The 9,978-nt window shown below is 40.6% G+C and overlaps 1 protein-coding gene across 2 annotated transcripts in view; it reads left to right on the top strand.

The window, feature by feature from the left end:
• Positions 1–9,978, top strand: part of Slain2 (SLAIN motif family member 2) — a 76,583-nt gene that overhangs the window by 1,622 nt on the left and 64,983 nt on the right. The gene's annotated exons all lie outside the window — the stretch shown is intronic.

The following is a 9,978-nucleotide window of genomic DNA, read 5'->3' as shown; positions in this document are numbered from 1 at the left end:
ATCCAGGCATCCAACTTTGAAGAATTCGGAGCTCTTCCTGGATGCAGGCCCTGAAAGGCTTATGACCTTGGAGAAGTTACTTTGAGCTTCACCTCTTTCCTCAGAGGAAAAGAATCATTCTTAACTTGTGTAGAGTTCTGACGATTAAAACAGATAATCCAAGTGTACTTTTAGCACAGGGCTTGGCATGCAATAAATTCTTCAGGACTGGGTGCTGTTAGCCGTAAGCCCAGTTATTTAAATCTATTTAGCGAGTTCACATGTGATCCCTGCTGTGGGACAGTCTAAAGATTCTTAAGTGCTGATGCCCGTGTGTGTGTGTGTGTGTGTGTGTGTGTGTGTGTGTGTGTGTGGTCGTGGCAGTCATGTTGGGAACTAAGTCTTAGGCGGTTAAACAGGATAGGATGTAAACAGAGAGGTGCTGAGGGGAGTTAGAGAACCTAGTCCTGACGGTGCAGAGGCTAAGGCATTGGTCCAAATAATGGGGCAAACTTCAGGAGAAGGTAGGCAGCTGAGAGTGGGAACTGGGAGCTGCATTGTATGTTCTGACAACTACAGGAAGTATTTCTAACTCATACAATATGAATGACAGAGACATTCTCTCTTACATTATTGCCAAGTGATACCAAGTATTATTAGAACTGAGTGTAGCAGTTTCAGCTTTCGTGTTAGTGAGACTCCAGGAATCCTGTGTATGTATGTATGCACCTTCAAAGAATCCAGAGTCACCCAAGTGACGATGAGGTCAGTGCTCCTGATCCTGAGGACTGGCCGAACCCGGCTGCCCGTTTTAGACTCCACCGAGCGTGACTTTAGCTGCTTTGGCTTCTGAGCATGTGTTTATTAAGGTAAAGCAAGTACCCTTAGGTAAGCATGCCAGGAGTTTGTTTGATGACGTGATTCCTGCTTACTGTTTTTACCTGGTTTCCTGTCGTGGTGCTATACGTATCCTAGCCGGGTTTTTTTGTTTGTTTGTTTGTTTTTGTTTTTGTTTTTCTGAAAAGACTTATGTGAGTTAAAATCTGGCCCTGGGTTTTATCTTAACCATGATAGGTCAGGGGAGAGTTAGATAAAGAAATCATAGTTAAAATGCCTTGGGGTGTGCCTGAGTAGGAGGGCGTGGCTCCATCTTTGCCAGGAAGAGTCATAGTAAAGTTTGCTTTGCCAGCAAGTCCAAAACCTACCTTCCATCGCTTGTTTCTATTGCAATTTTGCCCCTAGCATAAATGCCACAACATGTAGAAGGTAGGCGTGGACATTATAAAATAACTAGATTCTGGAATCTTCTTTGAGAAGCAGATATGTGTACTGACCATAAAGAGGCTCCGGGGATTATGGTTGTTTCTTAAACTTAATTGAGTTCCCAAGGAGCTAGTTACCATCTCAGAACACACGTAGGCAGCTCTGAGGACCCAGCTTCATGATACAGAGTGCACAAGGTAGCACATAGCTGTGAATAACAGTGGGCACTTCACGAGTGGTACACTTTAATACTTTCTGTTCTCTTGTATTTCAGTAAGGAGAAAATACTAGTCACTACTAGCCTGAATTCCCGACACACTACTGGCTTGCAGCTTTCATTCTGAAAAAAACTTTGCTCTGAATAACTCAGAAAGAGAATTAGGATGATCATGGATGGTATGCTGGGGGAGCTTTAAAACATTTTGCATTTAATTAGATTTACCTTTTATATATTTATAAGTTAGGTATCAATTTCAGTGTAAGGAAACTTTACCTTGGCATCAGATAACACACAGTAAATGATGGCACTAAGATTGCAGTCCAGCTCTTCTTCATACATTAAAGCTTATGATAGTCCCATTGTGTTTTGCATTTTCCAAATACAAGATCAGCTTTCCTACATGAACTGCCATTTTATGTATTTGAAGACTAGTAGTGTGTTCCCAATGATCCCTTTCCTACCATATGCCGAACATTTTCTTAAGAGAAAATTTCAGTTTATTGAATAATTTCTTATATAAAATAATTCTCTGGACCTTCAATTAATAATAGTTGAGTATTATTATTGAGAACAGGGTCTTAACATGTAGCACAGACTGTCCTGTGGCTGGCCCCAAACTTAGAGCTCTGCCTGCCTCTGTCTGCCAAATGCTGGGATCAAAGGTGTGAACCAGCACACCTGGCTGACTTAATTTTTTCTTAATTTACTCTAGTGGCCCATTAGATATGGTATCTAGAACTGTATTCTGATTTTTAAGGTAACCAGAGTGTTTATATACTTCTCTTGAACTAAAAGCTATTTTTAAAACAGTAACTTAAAGTATATAAATAGAGCTGGCTGTGGTGACACACTCCTTTAATCCTAGCATTTGGAAGCAGAGGCAGGCGGATCTCTGTGAGTTTGAGGCCAGCCTGGTCTACACCCTGTCTTGAAAAACTAAAAAAAAAACAAACACACACACACACACACACAAAAACAAAACCCTAAGAACAAAAAAGCATATTAATGGCTGGGCATTGGTGGTGCATGCTTTTAATCCCAGTATGGGGTAGGCAGAAGCAGGTGGATCTCTGTGACTGCAAGGACAGAAGGGCTACACAAAGAAAAAAAAAGAAAGAAAGAAAGAAAAGAAAAGAAAGAAAGAAAGAAAGAAAGAAAGAAAGAAAGAAAGAAAGAAAGAAACTTAGCCAAATACTTTCAATTCACTGATTAATTAATTTAGAGGTAGTCTCATCCTGTAGCCCAGACTGGACTGGATCTTACTACATAGTCCAGACTGGTTTGAACTCATGACAGTCCTCAGCCTCCCAAGTATTGTGATTACAGGTGTGCTAAGCCCTGTTAAACTGCATTTTATATTGTTAGTCATTAGGTTTCAACTTTTGTTACTAAGTTTAATAGGTGTTGGTAGTATGAACTTCTCTACCATGTGTTTTTATTAAAGTATGTTAAACCACATTTCCCTAATTTGACTTAGGCACTTACTACCTATTTTCTAATAACTCTTTTTGTCTCTTTATATTTAGTAGGCAGATGTTGTAGATGTTTGTTCAGGTTGTGTGTATGCGTGCATTTTGGTGTTTTGCCTACATGTATGTCTGTGTGAGTGTGCATACCCTGGAAGTGGACTTACAGACAGTTGTGAGCTGCCATGTGGGTGCTAGAAATTGAACCCAGGTCCTCTGGAAAAATAACCAGTGCTCTTAACCACTGAGCAATTTCTCCAGCCCCATTTGTTCAGATTGTAGACAAAAAATTTAAGTGACAGATAAATTACTCTGAAGTATGCAGCTCAACTGGACTTCCTCCAGTAACACCAGGCCATTAACACCCATTATGGTTATTCACCAGCCATTAATTCTTTGTTGTCAGCTCCTTATGACATTTGGGTTTTGTGGATATTCTGAATGAATTGGCAAATCCTACACTGTGCTTAAGTGGTAATGAGCCTGCGTGGTTCTTACATGCAGTGAAGTCACTCTCCAAGTAGAAATTGAAGTGAATTTGGTTTGACATGGTTATGACGAATCCACTCATGTTACAGAATCAGTCCTTTCTTAATTTCACAAAAAAATATGTTTAATCTTATTTTCAGTTTGGAAATTTCTGGAATTTCTAGATATTGCTTATTATTCTCCTTAGAAATTGCCATCTTTGGTCATAACCTTTTCCCCCACATTTCTGATCCACAGTGATTTTCTGATAAAGTTTTTGCTATTTTTTTTTCATGGTGTAGAGGGGTAGGGCTAGGCCTATTTTAACTATGTTTGGCTTAATAGCTCACTTTGTTTCTTTGAGCATTGATTCTCTTTGAAGAATGTTCTTCCTTGTCCATCCGAACAAGCTGATGACAGAAATACTTTGTCTTAGATATTCAGTGTCAGGGCTTATTTTGTTTGTGGTTGAGACTGTTGTGTCTTTCTACTGATGCTACTGTAATTTTTTTCCTTAGGGTTTGCATTGTTCACTGTAATTTTATATGATGCACCATTTAACTAACACTTTTTATTATGTACATTTTATTTGCATATGTATTTACTTGTTGTGAGGGATGCACAAGTGGACACATGGAGGCCAGAGTACAACTTCCAGGAGTTGCTTCTACTCCTGTCACGTGGTCCCAGGAATTGAACTCAGGGAAGAAGCCTTGGTAGTAGGCATCTTTATTCACTGAGCCTTCTCTCCAGCCCTATCAGGCATGTTTTAAGGCCTACAAAACAGTGACTTCTAATATAGACAAAGTTGTGCAGCCATCACCTCTGTGTAAGACCACATTTTCCTCATCACTGATGGATACTCCATTTTCCTCTCTTCGTTCCATTTATCTGCTTTGCCTGTCCTGGGCACTTCATGTAAGCACATGGCCTTTGTGTCTGTCCTTCATCTAGTATAATTCTTTCAAGGTTCATCCATGTTGTAGCCTGTATCAAAACATTACTTTTATCTTTTTCTCCTTTTATGTGCCTAGAAAATATTTCATTTACCAGTTTTTGTATTCATTCATTGGTAGGTGGGCATTTGGATTGTTTCACCATTTGACTATTATAAATAATGCTGCTATGACACTTATTTACACATTTTTTGATGAACATATGTTTTCTTTCTTTTTTTTTTTTTTTTTCCCTCCTTGTGTATGTGCCTAGGAGTGAAGTTACTCCAAATGGCATCACCATGCTTAATTTTCTGAGAAACTGCCAGACTGTTTTTCACAGTAGCTGTACCACTTCTCATCATCGCAAGCAATGTATGAGGGTTCTTAGTCTTCCTCATCTTTTTCAGCACTTGTTACGTCCATTTTAAATTATAAATATTTTTGTTAACATCATTTTGGTTCTGACTTTCATTCTCTACTGCTTAATGATGTTTAGTATCTTTTCCTTGTATCTTGGCCATTTGTCATAATTCTTTTTGAAGAATGTCCATCAAATTCTTTATACATTTTTTTTCCATTACTATATTGGACCCAGTGCCTTGCCTTTATACTAGGTGAGCATTCTACCACTGAGCTATATCCCTGATTTCACTTGCCCACTTTCTGATTGGATTATTTGTCTTTATACTGTAAAGGTGTAAGAACCCTTCATAGATTCTGGGTATTATCTCTTATGAGTGGTTTTCTCCTATACCATGTGTTATTTGGAAAAATCTTTGATGCACAATTTTTTTTTTTTAAGATTTATCATTTATTTATTAGGTTTTTTGAGACAGGGTCTCTATGTAGCCGTGGCTGTCCTGGACTCACTTTGTAGACCAGGCTGACCTCGACCTGAGCCACCTGCCTCTGCCTCCTGAGTGCTGGGATTAAAGGCAGGTGCCACCACACCCAGCTCACACAAAAAAAAAACAAATTTAATAGTAAAGACTAATTTCTCTATTTTGTTTTTGCTGCCTGTGTCATTGTTACGCAAGCACTGCTTAATCTAACGTATAGAGACATACTGCTTTACTCTAGCTTTACTGCCCGCCACCCGAGTACTCACATTATTGCATGTTATCACCCTAAGCTTAACTTTAACTTCTAAAATTATGATTTGACTTTATACTGTATTGTTTTGATTTGTTTTTAAGACAGGGTCTTTCCATAACCCTGGCTGTTCTGGAACTCAGCATGTAGACCAGACTCTGTTGCTGTTAATTTAGTGGTATTGGGCTAATAATGTTTATTATTAACCTATAATGATTTCAGCAGTATTATCTAACCCACTATAATAATCAACAAAGGACCAGACATGTGCTAGATTTCAGCATAGCCTTATTTCACCTGGAGCAGGGCAGATATTACCCCTCTGAACTATCCTTAGCACTTGGAAGCCCCCATCCCAAGCTGTCTGCTTTAATCATTGCTGTCAGGGCTACCTCCCATCCATGATCCCAAAATACTTGCTAATATTCTTCATCCATGCCAGCCAAGTGCTTCTTTCCATGATAACTCATCATGGGCTTCCTCCTTCCTCCTGTACTGTCTCTTGTACCGTAGTCTTCCCAAGATCCTCTCCTGTCTTCAAAGCCTTCTGAACCTTAGGCACACCTACCTCATTTGCCCTGCCCAGGTGTCTTGGCTTTTTATTGGTCAAAAAGGAATAAGCAGGAATACGTTTTTAGGCAAGGTTACAAACATCATTTTGGGATACATGAGTGTCTGCTAGTAAAAGACAGCAAGAAGAGCTTGGGGAGCAAATTACTTAACAATCAAATAGAAAGCACCAGACCGTGGTGTTACAAGGATGGCCTTGAGTTCACAGAGATTCACCTGATTGCAAGTGTGGGACTAAAGGTGTGCACCTCCTGACTGGCTGACTTTAGTTTTCAAGGTTTTTTTTTTTGTTGTTGTTTTGTTTTTTTTCTCTTAAAATGGCCCTACTGTGTAGTTCTTTCTGGCCTGGAACTCTTACATAGAACAGGCTGGTTTTGAATTCGCAGAGATCACCCTGCCTCTGCTGCCTCTAGAGTACCAATATTAAAAGTGTGCACCACCACAGGCAACAGTTTTTAATTTTTATATTATTTTTTAAATCTTTATAAATTTACCTTTATTTTATGTGTATTAGTGTTTTGCCTGCATGTTTGTCTGTGTGAGAGTATCAGATCTTGCAGTTATAGACAGTTGTGAGCTGTGATGTAGGTGCTGGGATTTTAACCTGGATCCCAAGAACAGTCAGTGCCCTTAACTGCTGAGCCGTCTCTCCAGCCCCAGTTTCTTTTGTTTTTGATAAAATGTAAAATGACATTCTCTCCCTCCTTTTCCTCCACTGCTCCAACCCTGCGCCCTCTTAAATTTATGATCTCCTATACATGAGTAAATATACAAATTCAGTCCGCTTAGTCCATTTAGTGTTGCTTGCATATATTTTTTAGGGCTGACCACTTGGTATTGAATAACCAATTAAGGTCCTTGTCTCTGGGAGAAAAACAATCCCACAGTTCTCCCTTTCTCAGCATTACTGCCTGTAGCACTTTGTCTAGGAGCGCAGCGCCCTGACACTTCTCCGTCTGTGTGGTGTGTCAACCGGTGGTCTCATTGTTTAGGCAGCCATATTGGTGAGATTTCAGGAGTGTAGCTTCCCAGTAGTAAACAGAAGGCACAATCTCTCAGAAGACTGGCTGGTCCTTTGGCTCTTTCAACACCCCCCCCCCATGTTTCTTGAGCCAATAGATACAGGTGTTGTGGCTTCCTGTAAAGACCTCCATCTGCTGCAAAAAGAAACGAGGTGAAAACTCTACTTATCTGTGGCAGCAGTACATTCTTTCTGTACTTTTAAAAACTTTTATTTGGGTTTCTTGTGCCTCTTCCTCCCTTTTCCATCCCAGTTCCTTCCAATACCCCAACACCAGGTAGAAGAGAAATATTAGTGGGAGAGGGGTGTAGTTCCTCTTAGCTACTTCCTGCTGTATAGGGTGGTCAGGTTCCTAGGGGCAAGTCCAGTCTTCATTTCAGAAAATCTCCAACTTCCTCTCATCCAACTGCATCAACAACAACTAGGAGCCAGAAGCAGGGAGAGCATCAGCAGCTTTCTTTCTTGGAGCCCCCTTTCCTCTCTGGGCTCTGGCATTTATTCCCTCTCCAGAGTCCTCATAATTAAACTAGCTGCAGATGGTGAAGAGCCCCTCTCAGAGCCCACACGAGGCAAATAGTTTGCTGCTGTAGACAATCTGAATCAGCCCCATACCCCACACCTGGGATTAAAATAAAAACATGTTTACATAACCTAACTGAGTTTTTAAAGACAAAACTTCCACAACATTTTCCTCTAAGATCCAAGACCTCGGTAGTCAGGGATACTTGGCTTGGTTTCCAGTACTGGGCAATGATTTCTGTCCTGATGAGAGGCCCTGAAGAGCAAGTTGGTTACTGCCCAGATGTAAGTGGCACTGTTCCACCTTTAGATAACACGGAGTCCTGTGAGCATTATTGTGGTTCACAGCTGGGCAGGACTCCTGATGCTTTCCTCCCTCAGCAGCTGCACAGCACCTAGCACTGTGGAGGTTAGTCCTCAGGGAGGAGGCTTTTGGATCAGATCCAGCGTAATTCCTGACAGTCCTGTCCAAAGTGTGTAGTCTTCAGCAATTGGGACCATTTCTGGGAGACATCCAAGGGCAACAGCAATAGTCTGTATTGTTTTGGGAATCTCTTAGACTATCCTGACCAACAAGTCAAGTGTGTGTGTGTGTGTAGGTGTAGGGTTGGTTTATATATTGAATTTTTGGGGGTGTTTTTGTATTTTTAAGATAGACTGGATTTGGGGAATGGGCATTATCCAAGTGGCAAACTTTATTTAAAACACACACACACATACACACACACACGGAACACAGGACATTCCTCAGGTGCTGCCTACCCTTTTTCTCATTGCCTTGGAACTCACCAGGTAGCCTAGGCTGCCTGGCTCGCCAGCCCAACCATCTACCTGTCTCACTAGTACTGGGATTAAAAGCACACACTATCATACATGCTCCCTACCCATCACCCCATAGTTCCATAGTTTCTTGGAGTCAAACTAAAATTCTTGTGCTTGTTGCAAGCATTTTATCTTTTCCCATTTGAGCCATCTTTTTTTTTTTTTTTTTTTTTTTAATTCTTCACACTGGGTCTCCCTCTACTTGCTTATAACTTACTAGTTTGCCCAGGCTGTTCTGGAACTTGCAATAATATTCCTTCCTCGGCTTCTTTAAATGTTGATTATAGGCATGAGCCTGTGTAATGACTCCTAGTCATTAAACACTTATAAATATACAGTTCAATAACGTTAAGTACATTCATAGTGTGTACGGTTGTCAGCAGTGGCCATCTTCAGGCCATTCCTCAGTGGAAACTATCTAAATAGTAATTAGACAGTAACTCTGTTTCCCCTGCTTTCAGTGTCTGTGCTACTCTTGGCATTGTATACAAATGGAATTCTGTTTGTCATTTGTCACTTGATTATTTCACTTAGCATAAGTTACTCAGGATTTATTTATGTCATAGCATTTGGCAAGAAGGGCTAGGTGATAGTTCATTGTTGTATATGGCATGTTTTCCTCATTTATTGATGGCAGACATTGCTTTCACATCTTGGCAGTAGTGACTAATGCTCTGACGGAAGGTACAAATATCTGAGTGTCTGCACTTCTGAGCACTCAGGAGTGGACTTCATGGACTACATGGTAATTCTGTATTTTTAATTTTTCCCTTTCCTGTTTTTGGTGTGTACTGTGCTTGTGCACGTGTGAACATATTTAAGTATACGAGCAAGTATACGTGAAATAGCACGCATGTGTGCATGTGTAGGCCCAAGTTTGATGTCAGAAGTCTCCATTGGTAGCTCTTCTACTTCATTCATGAGTTAGGGTCTCCCAGAGCTCACTGATCAGATGGTTAATTCTGCCAATCAGCTTGCTGGGATTGGCTGAATGGGGCTGGTCGGGGCGACTCCTTCAGAGATTAACATTACAGCTGAGCTGCCATGCCCACTTGGGTTCTGGGAATGGAAGACTTCTAAGTTGTGGGTATGGCAAGCAAATTAACTTCTGACAGCCCTCCCCCCCATCACCATATTTAAGTTGTTAAGGAGCTGTCTTTTTGTTGTCCACACAGCTGTGTTTCTGTGTTTTGATCAGTTCTATATCCTTAGTGGTTATCAAAGCAAAGACAAGTTCTTATTTCCCCCTCAGCCATTGTTGGGGTTGTAAACTGTTGAGGTAAACAAAGGATCTCTTAGGTGTTCTGCTTCCCACACAGGTGAAGTTTTCAGTGGGTGTTTGAGCAGTTAGTGGCTTGTGTCACTGTACTGTCACAGCTGTGTCCTTTGTACTAAGGTTGAACCTTCCTTACATGGGCAGCTTTATTCATACCTGTCTTTGGCCGGTTGGCTTGAAATCAACACCCACAATGCCATTCTTACTTTACATTTATAATTTAACACTTTTGGTAAAAGAACTGAACTAGAGCATGTATTATTAAAAAAAAAATCTCTGCAGCTGTTTAGGATAAATTGAGCATTCATTATCGTGGGAGGATTAAGAGCTGTCATCTCCTGGAG

Source organism: Psammomys obesus, unplaced genomic scaffold (genome assembly GCF_907164565.1).
Source record: "Psammomys obesus unplaced genomic scaffold, mPsaObe1.curated_primary_1811, whole genome shotgun sequence".
Taxonomy (NCBI): domain Eukaryota; kingdom Metazoa; phylum Chordata; class Mammalia; order Rodentia; family Muridae; genus Psammomys; species Psammomys obesus.
Note: the sequence above shows the minus strand (reverse complement) of the source record. Positions and strands in the feature narration are given on the sequence as shown.